Raw genomic sequence first — 23,060 nt, forward strand, 5'->3', positions numbered from 1 at the left:
CAAGTATGTTCACAAACAAATTCATTCTCCTCCTGCAAGAAATAAAAAAAAATAGAGACGACTGTGAAAAACTTCTTGAACGTCCTTTGTATATCACAGCGGCAGCACCACGGGTTGCGCGCCGACAGAGGAGAAACCGCGGCAACTGAAACTGGCGAGCCACACCACCAAACCAACAGAGGGAGCCAACAGCGGCCGAGTCAGCATACCAAGACGTGCTCACAGCTACGATCAGCGCGCCCAGGGCTACGTATTTCCTGCTTCCACAGAAATCGACTGGGCTTAATCACACATGGAGTATTTCTCCCCGAGGCAATTATTTACGCTCGAAATCTGGATCCAGTCGGTTCAAGCAGAGCGAGCAGTCCCAGGAAAACTTTGTTAGGATATCACCCGTTACCACACGAATACCTCTCCACTCTGCACACCATCGAGGGACCGGACTTAGCCAATGTTGCGGTGTTATGGTTCAAATGGCTCTGAGCACTATGGGACTTAACTTCTGAGGTCATCAGTCCCCTAGAACTTAGAACTACTTAAACCTAACTGACCTAAGGACATCACACACATCCATGCCCGAGGCAGGATTCGAACCTGCGACCGTAGCGGTCATGCGGTTCCAGACTGTAGCGCCTAGAACCGCTCGGCCACTTCGGCCGGCGCGGTGTCATGCCGAGAGGCCATGGTATACTCTGCTTCACTACTTCTTCACCGCTTGATATTCTTAGACTGAGTGCTCGTAGCATTCTCACAAGCATAGACAATTGCTCTGGTCCTATCATCGGGACTTCATCAGCGTAATATGACTCCAAGGAATTACAAGCGTGTCCGCAGCTAGTGGTCGTGCGGTAGCGTTCTCGCTTCCCGTGCCCGGGTTCCCGGGTTCGATTCTCGGCGGGGTCAGGGATTTTCTCTGCCTCGTGATGACTGGGTGTTGTGTGATGTCCTTAGGTTAGTTAGGTTTAAGTAGTTCTAAGTTCTAGGGGACTGATGACCATAGCTGTTAAGTCTCATAGTGCTCAGAGCCGTTTGAACCAATTACAAGGGTGGGCTGTTATTCTGTAACGGCTTCTGTACTTTAACGTTTGCCTACAACTCCGGACTTTAACTTTTGGATGGTGTTTAACAACGTAACTTATTCAAGTAACTGGCAAATATTACGTTACCATTCAGACATTAGTTTGGTCAAACTTACGATCTCCAACTTTGTGGAACTCTGAAGTTGTTTTTGCTGTTGATCAGTCACTTCAAGAAGACCTAAGTTTGTTTCTTTCCAAGTTACTGTTACTATAGAATCAGCGACATTATCTGTGTGACATGTAGTTTGTTGGCCGCTCTGTTTGAGGCGTCATGTCACGGACTGCACGGCCCCTCCCGCCGGAGGTTCCAGTCGTCCCTCGGGCGTGGCTGTGTGTGTTGTTCTTAGCTTATGTTAGTTTAAGTAGTGTCTAAGTCTAGGGACCGATAACCTAAGCAGTTGGGTCCCTTAGGAATTCACACACATTTGAATATTTTGTAGTTTGTTTTACAATAATTATTTCAGTGGTCGGTGAGATGTATTTTAGTGTGATATTCCCGTTGGGAAAGGATATATCACTGAGATACTCTCACAGTCAGCAACATCCCCACATCTGCCCCCGATAAAACATACGTGCGGCCAGGTCGGAAGTCAGCGCCATTACCCTGGATCAAGGTCCAGTTACAATAGTTATCGGACAGATTGCCCCAAGAGAGGATACAATGGCGTCATGACACTCTTTCCAGACGAATCAGTGTGTGCATCACAGCGGGAGGGGGTAAAACGTCACACTGATAAGTCGGTTCACACTGTCAAGTTCTTTGTAAATTTATTCGATTTTGTAATTATTAAAATAACGTCACATACACTCTTAACCTGTCAAGTATCAATTTCCTTCTCCTCCCATTTCGGTGCTTTTTGTCAGGCAGCTTATTTACTCGTTCTGGGTATATTTTGAGCGGCCTCTCTTTACTTTCTTACGATATACGAGGGTTGTTCGGAAAGTAAGGAACGATCGGTCGCGTAATGGAAACCAAAGTGAAATTCAAAAATGTTTTCTTTGCAGATCTAGCCACACCTTCCAGGTAAATCTCTACATAGTCGCCGCTCCGACTTAGACATTTGTTGGAGCGTTATACCAAATTTCCAACACCATCGTCATAGAAGGCAGCCGCCTCTGCTTTCCGATAATGCTCTACGCTGGTCTATAGCGTGTAGCCTGCGCCCAAGTCTTGTCTTCGTATCCTGCGTTTCATGTGAACAGAGATGATACTCAGGACGAAAATTAGGGCTGTGTTGTGGGTGATCGAACACTTCCCATCGAAAAGGCAGCAGGAGCGTCTTCATTGCCCCTGCAGAGTGCGGGTGAGAATTGCCGTGAAGAAGGAAGTGCGTGGCAGTTGTGTTAGGTGGGCTGCATTCATTAAGGCGAAGCCCCTCACCGGATTCTCCTACTTGGCGGGAGACATGGTTGTTCCAGGCACCTTTACTCGGTCACAATGCGCTCACAACTGAAAAGAGCGTCTTGATGCGATCGACGACCGTATTAGAGACGCTGCCCAAAACGTTTGTGAAAAGCCTCGTCGGATTTTCTCAGTGGTTTCCATTTCGCGACCGATCATTCCTCACTTTCCGAATATTCCTCGTACATACATCTACATCTACATCTACATTGATACTCCGCAAGCCACCCAACGGTGTGTGGCGGAGGGCACTTTACGTGCCACTGTCATTACCTCCCTTTCCTGTTCCAGTCGCGTATGGTTCGCGGGAAGAACGACTGTCTGAAAGCCTCCGTGCGCGCTCTAATCTCTCTAATTTTACATTCGTGATCTCCTCGGGAAGTATAAGTAGGGGGAAGCAATATATTCGATACCTCATCCAGAAACGCACCCTCTCGAAACCTGGCGAGCAAGCTACACCGCGATGCAGAGCGCCTCTCTTGCAGAGTCTGCCACTTGAGTTCATTAAACATCTCCGTAACGCTATCACGGTTACCAAATAACCCGGTGACGAAACGCGCTGCTCTTCTTTGGATCTTCTCTATCTCCTCCGTCAACCCGATCTGGTACGGATCCCACACTGATGAGCAATACTCAAGTGATGAGCAATACTCAAATTGCTACACCAAGAAGAAATGCAGATGATAAATGGGTATTCATTGGAGAAATATATTATATCAGAACTGATTACATTTTCACGTAATTAAGGTGCATAGATCCTGAGAAATCATTACCCGGAACAATCACCCCTGGCCGTAATAACGGCCTTGATATGCCTGGGCATTGAGTCAAACACAGCTTGGATGGCATGAACAGGTACAGCTGCAAATGCAGCTTCAACACGATACCACAGTTCATCAAGAGTAGCGACTGGCGTATTGTGACGAGCCAGTTGCTCGGCCACCATTGACCAGACGTTTTGAATTGGTCAGAGACCTACAGAATGTGCTGCCCAGGGTAGCAGTCGAACATTTTCTGTATCCAGAAAGGCCCGTACAGGACCTGCAACATGCGGTCGTGCATTATCGTGCTGAAATGTAGGGTTTAGCAGGGATCGAATGAAGGGTAGAGCCACGGGTCGTAACACATCTGAAATGTAACTCCACTGTTCAAAGAGCCGTCAGTGCGAACGAGAGGTAACGGAGGCGTGTAACTAATGGGACCCCATAACATCACGCCAAGTGATACACCAGTATGGCGATGACGAATACACGGTTCCAATGTGCGTTCACCGGGAATGTCGCCAAACAAGGGTGCGGACATCATGATGCTGTAAACAGAACCTGAATTGATCCGAGAGAATGACGTTTTGCCATTTGTGCACCCAGGTTCGCCGTTGAGTACACCATCGCAGGTGTTCCTGTCTGTGATGCAGCGCCAAGGGTAACCGCAGCCATGGTCTTCGAGCTGATAATCCATGCTGCTGCAAACGTCGTCGAACTGTTGGTGCAGATGGTTTTGGTCTGGCAAACGTCCCCATCTGTTGACTCAGGGATGGAGACGTGGCTGCACGATCCGTTACAGCCATGCGGATAAGATGCCTGTCACCTCGACTCGTAGTGATACGAGGCCGTTGGGATCCAGCACGGCGTTCCGTATTACCCTCCTGAACCCACCGATTCCATATTCTGGTAACAGTCATTGGATCTCGACCAACGCGAGCAGCAATGTCGCCATACGATAAACCGCAATCGCGATAGGCTACAATCCGACCTTTATCAAAGTCGGAAACGTAATGATACGCATTTCTCCACCTTACACGTGGCATCACAACAATGTTTCACCAGGCAACGCCGGTCAACTGCTGTTTGTGTATGAGAAATTGGCTGGAAACTTTCCTCATGTCAGCACGTTGTAGGTGTCGCCACGCGCGCCACCCTTCCGTGAATGCTCTGAAAAGCTAATCATTTGCATATCACAGCATGTTCTTCCTGTCGGTTAAATTTCGCGTCTGTAGCACGTCATCTTCGCGGTGTAGCAATTTTAATGGCTAGTAGTGTACTTTCGATTAATTCGTTCTCGGCAGTTATTTCGTAACGGGCAAGGAGGTCACTGTGTTACATTTCATAAAAGTTAAGGTGACGATAAGGAGACAAAACCGACTTGCCGGGCGGGGTGCAGACCTGTCTGTGTAGGTGGTGGTGGAGGCCATGGGCGGGTACGGCGGGCGGAACTCGTGTTCAGGCCGCTGGGGCGGGCGCGAGGCCCACACCCGGAAGCGGTCGCGGTACTCGGAGAGCGACGCCAGCGGCGCCGGCGTCGGCCGGTAGCACAGGATAGGCGCCACCGACTGCGCCGGCTCGAACTCGCCCGGCGCCGGCGGCCGGAAGAACATCCTGTACGTCGTGACGCCTGCGGAAAAGCTCCTGTCGACGGGTTCTGCCTCGTATATGTGGCGAGCACAGAGAAGTGTGCTCCTGCGCCTGACAGACGCGTACAAAACAGCGCCGAATGAGCCGCTGCTGGTGATATGAGGCTTGCTACCTGTAATCCAGCAGCAAGTAAGAGAGGTCCACGACACTTGCTCAAAAAGGGTGAACATGACAAGATAAAGCAATTCCTGGGGACAAAGGCCGCATCTAATAAGGAAATTGTTGTGTTGTCAGAAGAGCCAACACCGTGTTACTATAGGAGGCCGAAATGCACGCGTTTTAGCTCACGCAGGCTGGCGTGAGGAGGGAAGAACTATACTGACGTGAGGTCTGGAACATGACAAGGAAGTAGAATTCAGAAAGCGGACGCAATTAGTTTGATACTTACTTTAATCCATTAATGATGTGCGTCGCTCTTGACGGTACATGATTCACAATATTATCTGTTCAGATTATAGTAAATGAATATGGCGCCTTGCTAGGTCGTAGCAAATGACGTAGTTGAAGGTTATGCTAAATTGTCGTCTCGGCAAATGAGAAAGTATGTAGACAGTGAACCATCGCTAGCAAAGTCGGCTCTACAACTGTGGCGACTGCTAGGGAGTCTCTCTAGACTAGACTTGCCGTGTGCCGGCGCTCGGTCTGCAATCGCTGATAGTGGCGACACGCAGGTCCGACGTATGCTAACGGACCGCGGCCGATTTAAGGCTATCACCTAGCAAGTGTGGTGTCTGGCGGTGACACCACAGAAATAACGGTTCGTATTGATACAGAATGGCAAGAAATCTGGGAGAAGGCAGTAACAGGAAGGAGAATCTACCAGTCCCTTCATAACATAAAAGAGAGAACAAAAACGACGTACGTCTTTCTCAACGAGAGAGTTATACCCTACCTGTCGGGACATGGTCCGTATCCCAGCTACTTACTAAAAATACGGCAGCACACCCCAGACACTTGTGAATGTGGAGTGATCGGCTCCCCAGATCACATCGTCTGGAAATGTATCATTGGACGAGATGATACAAACCAGGAGTCCGCCTTCGTAGCATAGCGGTAGCGTTACCGCTTACCAAGCAGGCGGCCCGGGCTCGATTCCCGGCAAGGGACTGGGTGTTGTGTGTCCATCATCTACATCATCAATGACTCGCAAGTCGCCGATGTGGCATTAACTAAAGAGGACTTGCAATACAGCGAACGAACTCCCCTGCATGGGACCTCCCGGCCAACAATGCCATACGATCATCTCTCTCTCTCTCTCTCTCTCATACAAACCAAAACAGGAACCCATTTAGAAATGCAACAGTGTACAGTGTAATGAGGAATGAGGAACTGTGGTACAAACATAGCTCACTTTCAGTTAAAATATCAGCTTATGACCTTCAAACCTAAATGGCTGAGAGAAGACTGAGAAGAGGCTTTTCATCGTGATTATGAGACGTGCCACGGCAAAACATGGACCCACAATAACCTTCGGGAAGGAGTGAGGGGATGAGTCTAGGGAAGGAGCAGGAAGCGTATCTTGAGACCCTGACAGTCATCTCCGAATCTCTGCATCTTGAGTGGTACAGCAGCACAGCCCCTGTGAATCCCGAGTTGCACCTCAGCGCGCCGAGGGCTAAACATCCAGACAAATGAGAAATCCGACTTGGCTCTGATACCAAGTACAGTAATGTAGTGTTGTGTAGCGTAGCGTAGCTTAGTGTTGTATAGTAGAGTATTCCAGAATTATAAAATACAAAATATGTGTCGTCAATGCTGCATAGTGTAATAGACGAGTCTTCTGGATTCCGGATGAACAGATGTTTGTGCACCAGATGGTCAAATGGTAGTATGCAAACTTTTTTATTTTTGCTTTCTCCTAGTGTACGTAGGTTTTTCCCCCTTAAAAAGAACAGTGTATAGTTAGTACTAACACATTTGAATGATATTAAAATATTATGTGATATCTTCTTGTTAATTCGTGTGTAACATTCATCCTCTTCTTTTGTATAGATAACACAGTAAAAGAAAATAGCAAATAAATAAGTACTCGTAAATAAATACATGTATGTGTTTCGTTGTGCACTCATACGTTAGGAGAAGAAGGAACAAATTGAAAGGGAGCCTGGAGCGAAAGGAAGCAAATTTCAGCGGAGTGGACCAAGTTATTACCACCCACTGATGCACAAAATTTCTACGTGCAAGCCAGCAGCACTGCAAGAGTCGAAGGGAATGAAAGCGAAGTGGTAACAGAGAAGGGAGAGAGATAGGGATGTACTGATGTTATTCAATCTGTACAAAGAGCAGGCACTAAAGGAAAGTGAAGAGAAATCTGAAAAGGGAATTAAGCTTCTGGGAGAAAAAATAAAACTTTGAGACTGGCTGATGACACTGTAATTCTGTCAAAGACGTCAAAATACTTGGGAGGTCAGCCGAGCGAAATGGATAGCGTCTTTAAAAGAGATAGTGAGATGAAATTTGACAAATGTAAAACAAGGGTAATGGTGTTTAGTAGGATTAAGTCAGGCGACGATGAGGGAATTCTGTTAGGAAATTAGGTACTAAGGGGATTAAATGCGTCATTCTAGCGAAAACGGTTCGCAGACGGAACGCCTAGAACCGACCATGGAGGGCTAAGGCAGTAGGTATAAATATTTGAGCCATTCCACTCGACGAGCAGTCTCCAGTAACTCCTGACGAAGACGATGAGTCACGTTGTCGAAATACTGTGCGTGGACGACAAGTACTTCCGGCGGAATACACGACACCTCAGGATGTCAGTAACAGATGTGTATTGCTATATGCGCAGCAAAATAAGTAATCACCGGCAAAGAAGAGATGTTACACGCATAAATGTGACGAATTGTCAGAAGTCTGAATATGGTCCCAAAGGACAGACGCATACTTGTGTTGATCCACTGTGTCTTCTATAATGACCAAATGACCTGGGGAATGCCACGAAAACATTCCTCCGGCCTGGATACTTGCGACGATTCTTGAAGGGTGTTTGCTTTCAGACGTTTCACGCCTTACACGCCAATGGCCATCAGTCCGATGGAGAAGGGCCACCTGATGCCACTCAGTGGTGCTGGCAAGCAAACTGCGGCATTCGTCGCCGATGGACAGCAATCAGCATGGGTGCATGAACTAGACGCCCTCTGCGGACGCCTATACGCAGCAACGTTCGCCGGCCAGGGTGACCGAGTGGTTCTAGGCGCTACAGTCTGGAACCGCGCGACCGCTACGGTCGCAGGTTCGAATCCTGCCTTGGGCATGGATGTGTGTGATGTCCTTAGGTTAGTTAGGTTTTTAGTAGTTCTTAGTTCTAGGGGACTGATGACCTCAGCAGTTAGGTCCCATAGTGCTCAGAGCCATTTTGAACAGCAACGTTCGCTGAACGGACGTTGAGGAAACACTGTCGGTTGGCCCTTGGTTAAGCTGGGTGGTCAGTTGCTCAACGGTTACACATCTCTTCACCCATACACATCTCCTAAGCTGTCGTTCACCCCTGTCACCTATGGTCATTGGCCCACCGTTGTTGCCTCGGACACAGTTCTGGTTGGCGTCATTTTGCTATGTACAGTATGCCGTATCCATAGCGGCACACGAACAGTTAACCAACTTAGTCGTTTCGGAAATTCTTCCGCCCTTTGCCAGAAAGTCAGTGATCATGCTCTTTTGGACGTTAGATAAATCGCTCCATGTCCGCATTACTACAACGACTGCACTGGTTCCCGCGACCCCTTTACACGCTTTACATGTCTTCCACTGCAAGTGCTGCCATCTTTCGTCGGGGTATGCTTATTATAAGAGGTCACATTAACGTGACTGGGCCGTGTAAAATTCAGAGCGGCAGCAGCAATAAGAGCATCCTGAAAAACAGAAATTTGTTCATATCGAGTGTTGGGAAGTCCTTTCTGGAGTATGACTAAATAGATAAATAGATAGTAGATAAATAAATAGATGCGCTGATCGAATGACTAGTGAAGAAACACTGAATCGAGTCGAGGAAAAGAAAAACAAAGTAGCACAACGTAACTCAAAGAAGGGATAGGTTAATATAGCAAATCTTGAGATATCAAAGAATGGTTAATTTGCAATGGAAGGACCTGCTCGAGGAGGGGTAAAAATTGTAGAGGGGGATGAAGGTCGAAGTACACTACTGGCCATTAAAATTGTTACACCATGAAGATGGCGCGCTACAGACGCGAAATTTAACAGACAGAAAGACGGATGCTGTGACACGCAAATGATTAGCTTTTCAGAGCATTCACACAAGGTTGGCGCCTGTGGCGACACCTACAACGTGCTGACACGGGGAAAGTTTCCAACCGATTATACACAAACAGCAGTTGACCGGCTTTGCCTGGTGAAACGTTGTTGTGATGCCTCCAGTAAGGAGGAGAAATGCGTACCATCATGTTTCCGATGGTCGGATTGTAGCCTATCGCGATTGTAATTTATTGTATCGCGACATTACTGCTCGTGTTGGTCGAGATCCAATGACTGTTACCAGAATATGGAGTCGGTGGGTTCAGGAGGGTAATACGGAGCGCCGTGCTGGATCCCAACGGCCTCGTATCACTAGCAGTCGAGATGACAGGCATCTTATCCGCATGGGTGTAACGCATCGTGCAGCAACGTCTCAATCCCTGAGTTAACAGATGGGGACGTTTGCAAGACAACAACCATCTGCACGAACAGTTCGATGATGTTTGCAGCAGCACGGACTATCAGCTCGGAGACCATGGCTGCGGTTACCCTTGACGCTGCATCACAGACAGGAGCGCCTACGATAGTGTACTCAACGACGAACCTGTGTGCACGAATGGCAAAACGTCGTTTTTTCGGATGAATCCAGGTTCTGCTTACAAGATCATGATGGTCGCATCCGTGTTTGGCGACATCGCGGTGAACTCACATTGGAATCGTGTACTCGTCATCGCCATACTGGCGTATCACCCGGCATGATGGTGTGGGGTGCCATTGGTTACACGTCTCGGTCACCTCTTGTTCGCATTGACGGCACTTTGAACAGTGCACATTACATTTCAGATGTGCTACAACCCGTGGCTCTACCCTTCATTCGATCCCTGGGAAACACTAAAATTTCAGCAGGATAATGCACGACCGCATATTGTAGGTCCTGCACGGGCCTTTCTGGGTACAGAAAGTGTTCGACTGCTGCCCTGGCCAACACATTCTCCAGATCTCTCACCAATTGAAAACGTGTGGTCAATGGTGGCCGAGCAACTGGCTCGTCACAATACGCCAGTCATTACTCTTGATTAACTGTGGTATCGTGTTGAAGCTGCATGGGCAGCTGTATCTCTGCACGCCATCCAAGATCTGTTTGACACAATGCCCAGGCGTATGAAGGCCGTTATTACGGCCAGAGGTGGTTGTTCTGGGTACTGATTTCTCAGGATCTATGCACTCAAATTGCGTGAAAATGTAATCACATGTCAGTTCTAGTTAATAAATTTGTCCAATGAATAATCGTTTGTCGTATGCATTTCGTCTTGGTGTAGCAATCTTAATGGCCAGTACTGTAACAGGTCGAAATGGGTGTTGGTTTTAGCAGCTATGCAATTATGAATAGGCTTGCGCAGGATAGAAGAGCATGGAGAGGTGCACCAGTCCACTCTTGAGATTGAAGACCACCACAGCAGTAAAGTTTTTAGGTCTTACCCTGGGAAGGCCCATCGTGTCGCAGGCTATCGGGCGTGATGATCGGCTCTGCAGGCTTCGAGGGCGCGGGCGGCAGGTAGACGGCGGCGTTCGTGGTGACGGTCTTCATGGGCTCGGTGCTGAGGCGGATGGCGTGGCGCGGCAGCACCTGCTCTGGTACTTCCGTCACCGGCCTGCACGGGAACTCCTCCTGGACAAGTCAGGCAGCAGGCGGTAGACTGTAGTCTGCTTCGTCTTATGCACCAGCTAATGTACGTTGGTCTACTGAAAGTAATGCCTCCAAATCTTTTATGTGAAAACTTCTAGCCGGCCAGAGTGGCCGAGTGGTTCTAGGCGCTACAGTCTGGAGCCGCGAGACCGCTACGGTCGCAGGTTCGAATCCTGCCTCGGGCATGGATGTGTGTGATGTCCTTAGATTATGTAGGTTTAAGTAGATCTAATTTCTAGGGGACTGATGACCTCAGAAGTTAAGTCCCATAGCGCTCAGAGCCATTTGAACCATTTTTTGAAAACTTCTAAAGCTCTCTATCACCTGTCACAATGATGTTAAGCAATAACAAAATAGCCGGCCAGTGTGGCCGAGCGGTTCTAGGCGCTTGAGTCTGGAACCGCATGACCACTACGGTCGCAGGTTCGAATCCCACCTCGGGCATGGATGTGTGTGGTGTTCTTAGGTTAGTTAGGATTAAGTAGCTCTATGTTCTAGGGGACTGATGACCTCAGATGTTAAGTCCCATAGTGCTCAGAGCCATTTGAACCATTTTGAATAACAAAAGATCGCATCATAGGGAACATCTTGAAAAGGCAAGGGACCCCAGTAACATTCAGAACAAACAATACATTTCAGAAAAGTCTAAGACCAGTCAGAAGAACCTCAGAGAAATTCAGGAACGCTGCAATATATCATCTCACTTGCAACTCCTGTCAGGCCCAATACGTAGGGCAAACAAGCTGAAATTTCCGAACGAGGTACACACAGTACATGAGAGCTCTAAAGAGTGACAGCACACATTCAACTTTTGCAGAACATCTAATGAACAAAAACCATAACCCCACTAATATCGATACCGATCTACACATTCTGAAAAACAGCAACAGTCTATACCGACAACCGAGAAAAAAATGGCTCTGAGCACTATGGGACTTAACTGCTGAGGTCATCAGTCCCCTAGAACTTAGAACTACTTAATCCTAACTAACCTAAGGACATCACACACATCCATGCCCGAGGCACTATTCGAACCTGCGTCCGTAGAGGTCGCGCGGTTGCAGACTGTAGCGCCTAGAACCGCTCGGCTACTCCGGCCAGCGACAACCAACAACTGAAGAAAATTCTATCTATCTATATCCGAATCCCGCTCCAGCTACTGCCGGGTCTTGGTGGTGACGAGTCCTCTCTATTTGGCTCGGTCCTCCCGCCACTTTTCTTCCTCCACTTGCTGTCAGGTCACACCTCTCCTTTCAACAGATATTCTCACTCCCATTTTCCACCGTGTTCTTGGGCGCCCTCTAGGTCTTTTCCCATCCACCTTTAGTTCTTCCATAATTTTGGGGAGTCTCTGCCCATGCATCCTCTTAACATGCCCATACCATCTTAATCTCTTTCTTTCAATTTCTTCTCTCATACTTTCTTGTTTGAGGTCCTTTCTAATCTCTACATTCCTTACTCTGTCCATTCTTGTTTTTCCCTTAACTGCTCTGAGAAATTTCATTTCCCCTGCTTGCAGTCTGCTCCAGTCCCTTTCTGTCATTGTCCATGTTTCTCCACCATAGGTGACAATAGGGATGTAATAATTCATATACATAAGGAGTTTTGCTCTTTCTGACACTTCATTATTCCATATCAGATGTTTTATTATTTGGTACAAATTGCCTCCCTTCTGTAACCTCCTATTAATTTCGTTAGTTATTCTTCCAATTTCAAACACAGACGAGCCTCGGAACGAACCACTCAGGATTTGAAGAAAATTACTACATACAAAAGGCTACAGCCGAAGGGGAAAATGTAATAAATGAAAACACAACACTTTGCAACAATACACTCTTTACCGCTCTGAGAGAACTGACCAAGGACACAGATCAGAAAGCACACACACGCAGAAGAACCACTTCCCCATCACACATAGGCACGTAAATAAGGAACAGAAGTCGTCTTAATTCGTGCTACAGTTTTCATAGCCTTTCTCGCCACATGCGTTACACGCGAACAGCAAGATAACATAATATTCTTGATTACAAAGTTTTGTTTTTCTGTATACAGAGGCAGTTACATATCATCCAACGAAAGTGAGTACACGAATAGCTAAGTAACAGCTCGGTACACACCAAATAACTGGATTCCAGAACACTACCGCAACCCCAAGTGCATACTGCTGACATACGAAGTTCACCACGTAGTATTTTGTTTACTAACAACCGCTCACACAGTCGCAGATGACATGATGTTAGTTGAATAATAAACGGCAACAGAAAAAAAAAGCGCACAGAAAATATGTCGCAAACAGCGACAATAATTCTCAAAACATGCTGTAACATACAATAAGTAAGGTAGTATCAAACTATCCACAGAAAACTATATTTCAAAAAACGAATAGTAAAAGTGTAATAATGTTCCACTGTGTTTGTATAACCATGATATTTTCTGCATGCTTTAGATTAAAAATACCTACTGATGATGGTGATATTTGTCGCCAAAACTGGTTTGGGAGAATAAAAAAATAACCGAACAACAAGGTGTTTTGCATAAAGGCGGACTCAGTTTCTGATATTGTTGTTAAGCAGCCCATTGCCCTCACCCTAAATAATGTAAAAGATATCATTGACAAATGTCCAGTTTCCTTTGTCTCACTTCAGGAGTACTCCGACGTAGTTAAGTTACACACCGCCATGTTACGCGCTACACTTGTGAACCTTCTAGCGGCAGAGCACTGCAGCTTGCTTGAACGAAGTAGGAAAGTCGATCATGTAATACGCATGCCATGCGGTATCTCAACCGACGTTGACAACAGTATAAAAAATTCTGGGGCACTACTTTTCAGCACCCTCTTATACTTGGCGATTTTTATGGAGTTTCTGTAGCTCCATTTATCTGATGAATTCAACGATGCCGCGATGTTACTATACCACTATATTAAGTACCCTTATTTCCAAGTACTCCCACTCGTAGCACTGAAGATAAAGTATGTTTCGTTGCCAATGTTTTCCGAGACATTCACATCTCAAGCAAACTCGTTTGTTTCAATAATTCACATTTTCTATTCCACCTGAGTGCATCAGGATTTGTGTTTAACTAACGTGTTATCTGTAGGTGTGTAGTATTTATTTGTCTTCTCTTTAATTGTGTGGAGTGTTTTCTATGCTGGTATAAAACTGACAGTAAACGGTAAAATTTTCTTCTGTGTACTATTGGTATCATGTAAACCTTTGTTACGATTGTATGTGATGTGGGATTCAAAACGTTTACTCTTTCCCACTAGGAATTTTGATAATGTTTGTAAAACATTTATTAAAATAGGAATATTAGTTTGTTAAAACCAACAGACGTTAAGTTGCCGTAGCCCACTCGAATAATAAACGGTTGTGAAATCACACCTGATCTCTAAGCAACAAATTAATCCTGAGATAGTAACGAGCATCGAAACGGACACATGGATCTGTGCACATAGAGTTGTCGTAGCGAGATTGAATATTGTAACGCCCAAATCCTCCAAAAATAAACGCAAAACACACCTATTCAAAAAAGCAGATAAAATTCACTTGACGGCTTCCTGAAAGACAATCTCCACACCTTCCAAATTAATAATGTACCCTTAAGTGTAGACCAGATTTGGCTTCAATTCAGAGAAATTGTATCGACAGTAATTCAGAGATTTATACCAAATAAATTAACAAACGACGGAGCTGGCCCTCCCTGGTACACACAATAGGTCAGAATAGTGGTAGAAACGACGATAAAACCATGTCAGATTTAAACGAACCCAAAATCGCCAAGACTGGCGATCTTTCACAAAGGCTCGAAGTTTAGCGCGGACTTCAATCCCAAATGCTCATAAATGTTTGGAAATTGGAAATTTGTGGTAAGTTCTATGGGACCAAACTACTGAGGTCATCGGTCCCTAAGCTTACACACTACTTAAACTAACTTTCACTAAGGACAACACACACGCCCGTGCCCGAGGGAGGAATCGAATCGATTCTCTGACTGGGGGGGGGGGGGGGGGGGGGGAGCCGCACGATCCGTGACGAGGCGCCCTAGACCGCGCGGCTACACCGTGCGGCTCATAAATGTTTCCACGACGAAACTTTGTCTCGAAATCTAGCAAAAAATCCAAATAAATTCTGGTCGTATGTAAAGTACGCTAGTGGCAGGACATAATCAATGCCTTCTCTGTGCGATAGCAATGGAAATACTGCCAAAGCGCTGCCAAAGTAGAGTTACTAAACACGGCCTTCCGTAATTCTTTCACCAAAGAAGACGAAGTGCGAGTGAATACCCCAGAATTCGAGATAAGGACAGCTCCCCTCATGAGTAACTTAGAAGTAGATATCCTCGGAGTAGTGAAGCAACCTAAACCACTTAATAAAAGCAAATATTCCGGTACAGACCGTATACCAGTTAGGTTTCGTTCAGAGTATGCTGATACCATAGCTCCATACTTAACAATCATATGTAACCGCTCACTCGACGGACATCCGTACCCATAGACTGGTAAGTTGCACAGGTCACACCAATATTCAAGAAAGGCAGTACGGGTAATCCACTAAATTACAGGCCCATGTCATTAACAACGATATGCAACAGGATTTTTGAATAGATATTACGTTCGAACATTATGAATTACCTCCAAGAGATCGGCCTAGCCGGCCGCGGTGGCCGTGCGGTTCTAGGCGCTTCAGTCCGGAACCGTGGGACTGCTACGGTCGCAGGTTCGAATCCTGCCTCGGGCATGGATGTGTGTGATGTCCTTAGGTTAGTTAGGTTTAAGTAGTTCTAAGTTCTAGGGGACTGATGACCTAAGCTGTTAAGTCCCATAGTGCTCAGAGCCATTAAGAGATCGGCCTATCGGCACACAAGGAATTAGAAAACATCGTTCTTGTATAACACAACTGGCTCTTTACTCACACGAAGTGTTGACTACTATCGACAAGGGGTTTCAAATTGATTCCATGTTTTTAGATTTCCAGAAGGCGTTTGACACTGTACCTCATAAACTTCTTGTAGTGAATTGTGAGCTTGTGGAATATTATCTCAGATATGTAACTAGATTCGTGATTTCCTGTCAGAGAGGTCACACACAGTTCGTAGCAACTGATAAAAAATCATGGAGTTAAACACAAGCGATTTCAGGCGTTCCCCAAGGTAGTGTTATAGGCCCTCTGCTGCTCCTTATCTATATAAACGATTTAGGAGACAATCTGAGCAGACGTCTTAGGTTAGTAGATGATCCTATCGTTTATCGTCTAGTAAAGTCGTCAGAAGATAAAACAAAATTACAAAACAATTTAGAAAACATATCTGTATGGTACAAAAATTGGCAGTTGACCCTAAATAATGAAAAGTGTGACGTCATCGACATGAGTGCTAAAAGGGATCAATTAAACTTCTGTTACACGATAAATCGGTGAAATATAAGGGCAGTAAATTAAATTAAACACCTAGAAATTAGAGTTACGAACAACTTAAATTGGAAATAACACACAGAGAATATTGTGGGAAAGGGGAACTTAAGACTGCGTTTTATTGGCAGAACGCTTAGAAAATGCAACAAATCTACTGAAGGCACTGCCTACATTACGCTTGTCCGTCCTCTTTTGGAGTACTGCTGCGCGGTGTGGGATGTTTACGGGATAGGATTAACGGACGCCGGCCGAAGTGGCCGCGCGGTTCTGGCGCTGCAGTCTGGAACCGCGAGACCGCTACGGTCGCAGGTTCGAATCCTGCCTCGGGCATGGATGTGTGTGATGTCCTTAGGTTAGTTAGGTTTAACTAGTTCTAAGTTCTAGGGGACTAATGACCTCAGCAGTTGAGTCCCATAGTGCTCAGAGCCATTTGAACCATTTTTGATTAACGGACGAGAAATGGGGGAGAGACTGTCGCTGACATGATACAGGATTTGGGGTGGACATCATTTAAACCAAGGGGTTTTATGTTGTGGTAGAATCTTCTTACGAAATTTCAATCACCAACTTTATTTCCCCAATGCGAAGATTTCTGTTGACGCCGACTTACCTAGGAAGAAATGATCATCATAATAAATTAAGGGAAATCAGCCCTAGCACAGAAAAATATAGGTGTTCGTTTTTTCCGCGCGTTGTTCGAGATTCGAATAGCAGAGTATTATTGTGACTGTGGTTCGATGAACCCTCTGCCAGGCATTTATGTGTGATTTGCGTGGTATTCACGTAGATGTAGAGTGGTGGCGCGGCATTCGAAAATTTTAGTGCAGTTTTGAAAGAATTTGAGCTGAAGACTTAATTATACCTGTGAATTACGTTAGGTTGATGTGCTGATGGATGTGAAACTGTTTGCGCTAAGCAGCGTGGTCATCAGAACCCTTTCCCGACATTGTGGTACAATGTGTAAGAAGTTATTCTTCTTAAAACGAAAAACAAACACCATGTGACTATAGCCACAGTAATAAAATATTTCACGTACAGTCCCCTGTACATCTACTCATATCGTTGTCATGCGTTAATAGGGTTAATAAAAAAGTACTCCAAAAGAGGACGGACAAGCGCAATGAAGGCAGTGTCTTCAGTAGATGTTCCGTTAGGTGAGGCGCCAGAATCAGAGAGTTATTTGGGCATTCGAGTGTTCACTCTGGAGCATTTATGATTCGTGGTCTCTTTCTGGAAAAGTATAGGGATGGTGTTCCGACACTGGTGCTGTGAAAAATGGTATGTGTTGTCTCTTCGGTGACTGATTTCGATTGAGCTGGCATCTTGCGAATTTTAGGACTGTTACGATAAGTTTAGATTTAGCTTAAAGCTGCAGTGACGATTCTCATTTTAGTTACTTAAAATCTTTCACGGTTAGAGAGTGGATTCTTATTATAGTAAATCTTGTGTTATTATACCTTGTCTAGTATATAAATTAGTTCCTCCGCATGTCTGAATAGCAGCTCTTCTTATAATATCGGCAGAGCAAGTATTTCGGCCACGTTGTTTAAAGTTGATTCTCTCACGATCTCTGAGGGTAACACCTCCTTTATGACATATTTTCCAGCACCTTGCGAGGCAGTCATTTGTGGATTATATGTAAATGAGCCAGTTAAATAATTCATGTGCATTTAGCCAGTCTTAAAACTAGATGATCGCTATGTTTAGTTTTCGCCCGTGTGTATAGGTCCTTGTGAAATAAATTTACAGTAACAGAATATCTTTTGATCTGATGGAATTACATTTTACTCGAGACACACGAGTCTCAGCTTTATATTCGATAAGGACAGAAGCTGAAGCAGTGAGTTAAAACTTGTGCTACAGCCGAGACTTTTTTCCATTTCGATCGTTACTGTTCGTACATTTGGTCGTGGCGGACGTCACATCGTACCATTTGAAGTTCATCGTTGATCCCATCACTCAGCGTTTTTTTATTGCTGAGGGACATCTGCCCGAATAGGGCTCGAAAATGGTTGAAATGGCTCTAAGCACTGTGGCACTCAACATCTGAGGCCATAAGTCCCCTAGACTTAGAACTATATGAACCTAACTAACAAAAAGGACAGCACACACATCCATGCCCGAGGCAGGATTCGAACCTGCGACCGCAGCAGCAGCGCGGTTTCCGACTGAAACCCCTAGAACCGCTCGACCACAGCGGCCGACTAGGGCTTGAACCCCGGTCTCCTGCTTACTAGGCAGATGTGCTAACCAGTACAACACCATATCGTTATGGCTACCGCAGCTGCACGTTCTACCGTAGTCCAATGCCTTCCCTAACACAAATTTCAGTTCATGGCTTGCAGAAGATAAAATTGAGACTCATACGTCTCCTGGGAAATGTACACTCCTGGAAATTGAAATAAGAACACCGTGAATTCATTGTCCCAGGAAGGGGAAACTTTATTGACACATTCCTGGGGTCAGATACATCACATGATCACACTGACAGAACCACAGGCACATAGACACAGGCAACAGAGCATGCACAATGTCGGCACTAGTACAGTGTATATCCACCTTTCGCAGCAATGCAGGCTGCTATTCTCCCATGGAGACGATCGTAGAGATGCTGGATGTAGTCCTGTGGAACGGCTTGCCATGCCATTTCCACCTGGCGCCTCAGTTGGACCAGCGTTCGTGCTGGACGTGCAGACCGCGTGAGACGACGCTTCATCCAGTCCCAAACATGCTCAATGGGGGACAGATCCGGAGATCTTGCTGGCCAGGGTAGTTGACTTACACCTTCTAGAGCACGTTGGATGGCACGGGATACATGCGGACGTGCTTTGTCCTGTTGGAACAGCAAGTTCCCTTGCCGGTCTAGGAATGGTAGAACGATGGGTTCGATGACGGTTTGGATGTACCGTGCACTATTCAGTGTCCCCTCGACGATCACCAGTGGTGTACGGCCAGTGTAGGAGATCGCTCCCCACACCATGATGCCGGGTGTTGGCCCTGTGTGCCTCGGTCGTATGCAGTCCTGATTGTGGCGCTCACCTGCACGGCACCAAACACGCATACGACCATCATTGGCACCAAGGCAGAAGCGACTCTCATCGCTGAAGACGACACGTCTCCATTCGTCCCTCCATTCACGCCTGTCGCGACACCACTGGAGGCGGGCTGCACGATGTTGGGGCGTGAGCGGAAGACGGCCTAACGGTGTGCGGGACCGTAGCCCAGCTTCATGGAGACGGTCGCGAATGGTCCTCGCCGATACCCTAGGAGCAACAGTGTCCCTAATTTGCTGGGAAGTGGCGCTGCGGTCCCCTACGGCACTGCGTAGGATCCTACGGTCTTGGCGTGCATCCGTGCGTCGCAGCGGTCCGGTCCCAGGTCGACGGGCACGTGCACCTTCCTCCGACCACTGGCGACAACATCGATGTACTGTGGAGACCTCACGCGCCACGTGTTGAGCAATTCGGCGGTACGTCCACCCGGCCTCCCGCATGCCCACTATACGCCCTCGCTCAAAGTCCGTCAACTGCACATACGGTTCACGTCCACGCTGTCGCGGCATGCTACCAGTGTTAAAGACTGCGATGGAGCTCCGTATGCCACGGCAAACTGGCTGACACTGACGGCGGCGGTGCACAAATGCTGCGCAGCTAGCGCCATTCGACGGCCAACACCGCAGTTCCTGGTGTGTCCGCTGTGCCGTGCGTGTGATCATTGCTTGTACAGCCCTCTCGCAGTGTCCGGAGCAAGTATGGTGGGTCTGACACACCGGTGTCAATGTGTTCTTTTTTCCATTTCCAGGAGTGTAGTTCCTTGTGATGAATAGATCTCCTGCACCTGAGGTACAGGTGGGGTTTTCGCATTACGTGCAAAGCTGAGATCCGATTCTAATGTCCGTATCCACATCCGGTGACACCTAAGGGCTGAGGATGACACGGCGGCTGGTCGGCACCGTTGGGACATCAAGGCCTGTTCGGACAGTGCTTCTTTTCTGCTTACATCATTATTGAATTGCTTTTGTCGTTACAGTGGCGGAGAAAAATCGTAACATTTCGGGAGTACATTTGTCTAGGTAACATATTTAAGTGATTAACATTGCAATATCACACGTTAATGTAAGCGCGAGGTAAGTTACAGCAAATGTGAGATTTTGGTACGTTAATGACCGGTGTAGCTGCCAGAATATTGAATGTAAGCATGTAAACGTGCATGGATCATGATGTACAGATGTCAGATGTCAGTTTGTGAGATGGTGTTCCACTTCTGTCGTGCTCGTTCGGTCAATACAGGGATGGTTATTGCTAGTTATGGATGACGCTGTAGTGGCCTCAGATGATGTCCAATATGTGCTCGACTAGAGAACGTCTGTAGAGCACATCGGGTTACAACAGCGGTGCGTGGGCGAGCTTTATCCTGTTCGAAAACACCTCCTGAAATGCTGTTCATGAATGGCAGATCAACAGGTTGAATCACCGGACTGACGTACAGATTTGCAGTCAGGGTGCGTGGGATAGCGTCGAGAGTGATCCTGCTTTCATACGGAATCGCACCCGAGACCGTAACTCGTGGTGTAAGTCCAGTACGTCCAATACGCAGACAGCCGGCTCACTGGCCCTCAACTGCCCTTCTTCTAACCGACACACGGCCGTCGCGCGCGGGATTAGCCGAGCGGTCTTGGGCGCTGCAGTCATGGACTGTGTGGGTGGTCCCGGCGGAGGTTCGAGTCCTCCCTCGGGCATGGGTGCGTGTGTTTGTCCTTAGGATAATTTAGGTTACGTAGTGTGTAAGCTTAGGGACTGATGACCTTAGCAGTTAACTCCCATAAGATTTCACACACATTTGAACATTTTTGAACACGGCCGTCACTGGCACCGAGGCGGACCCAGATTTTATCGGGAAACACAGCAGACCTCCACCGTGCCATTCAAGGAGCTCTTGCTTGACATCACTGAAGTCACAAGTGTATCTTTAGACTTTCGTAATCACCATCTTTCTATCACAATATTGTTTTTGTAAAATGAAATTTCCCAGTCTCAGCAATGTCACTGACATCACCTAGCCTGTGAAATTTTGGTACGCTGGACAGCGGGGTAATGAAAGGTGTCATGTATAATTTTGGTATAAGAATTTTTGGTATCTGAGTCGATTGTGAGCGAGCAGCGATGTTGTAAGCTGTATCGCAAGAAGTTAAGTGAGTATCTTTGAGCTGCGCGAGGGCGCTGTGGAGCAGACATGTTTAGCGTTGGTAGAGATATCTGTCGAAGTGCAAATGTGTTAGAATGATGCTGATAATGTTAATCATCTGTAGTGATTCGAGAATTCCTGTGTAAATTCTAGAACCACTCAGCCTTCTACTGCCTCGAACACACGATATTCTAGATACGAGCGTGGGATGGTAGATTACTACACACTACGCGTCATATGTGTGTGTGTGGAGGTTTACAGTCAGTCGTGAGAAGAAAGTACCCGCGGCGGTCGAACGGCACCGACAGGTACTTGTCGGGCGATCCATAGATGCCTTAGAGGAAGAACCATGGAGTTTTTATGCAGCTCTGTGCCTATTGTGTCACTGACTATTGTTATGTGAAAGAAGAACAGTTTAAAAATTAATCTCTTGGACTCTTGCCTTGTTAGTGGCAAGACCTATTTTATGATTCATGTGAAGTATAGTTCTGGTTATTAAGCCAACTCTTTTATAAACGTAATTAAATTTGTTTCTAACGTTGGAAGGAGCGAGTGACTTACTCGAAGTCATACATGTATCTGGAAAGTGAGAATTTTATCCTGTATGGAGTTCAAATACACCGTTGGGTGACGAAAACTAAAGTTTGCGTATCTACTTATTTCACAAGTAGAGAGAGAGAGGCTTAAATATTCCTGTTCCTAGCATCATTCTACGGAGAAGAAGTCAGGAGAGTTTTCTAGAAGCCAGCTAGCCAGCCAAGAAGATCGGCAGCAAATCTCAAGTAAGTCACCTCGTGTAAAAGAAGTGGGAAGTTGATACGTCTACTTCACGCTTTAAATCGGCGTCAAAAACGTTAGACAACGTGATTATGAAACTGACTTGTGAAGGAAGAAATCTAATGGAATGTCCGGTAAATACAATAATGATGTTACTGTTTTTTCACTACTGCTACGCCATCAAACTAACTTGGTTATTGTACTGAATGCTGTTAGATTTGAGAAATAGAAAAGTGTATTGTTTGGATGTTGAGAAGTTCATTAAATTTAAAATCTGCTTTGAGCACTTTTTATCAGTATAGGAAAAAACATAGTGTGGTAATTTTTGCGCATTTTAACAACCTTTCTCTTAAATTCTTTTTAATGGATCATCCAACCAATTATGTTCGATAAACAGTTCGATTTGCAATTAACAGAGACCTCACTGCTCCTCTCGAGTGTCTCTGTGAAGATACACTAACTTGCAGTTTTAGCATAGCGAGGCGCTAGTCAGAGCAATAATTCATTCGGTCATAGCCAAATTATGTTATTCAAAGACAGTTTCTGTGATCAAATTTTGCAAAGCCAATTACTCTAGATTTCATGACCAACTTAATTATTCAGGCAGTCTACACTGTTCAAAATTCTTGCAGTCAAATTGCTAACTTTTACAGTATGAAAGACTTCCCTTTTATTGCGAAATTTAATTACTTTTACAGTGCAGCTTGTCTTTCACATTACGACAGTACAAGTTTCATTAAGACAGTTTTCTTATTAACACAGTGCTGGCACAGGATCAGAAATACAGTACTTCAGTCCATATTTTTATTATTCAGATAACTCTCAATGTATAGTGGCTACATTTTTGCGATGTCTTCCTGTAGTATTGCAGGAGGAACATCCAGCTTATTGTATGTGTCTGACGACGTCGTAAAAAAA

This window comes from Schistocerca piceifrons, chromosome 2 (genome assembly GCF_021461385.2).
Source record: "Schistocerca piceifrons isolate TAMUIC-IGC-003096 chromosome 2, iqSchPice1.1, whole genome shotgun sequence".
Taxonomy (NCBI): Eukaryota; Metazoa; Arthropoda; class Insecta; order Orthoptera; family Acrididae; genus Schistocerca; species Schistocerca piceifrons.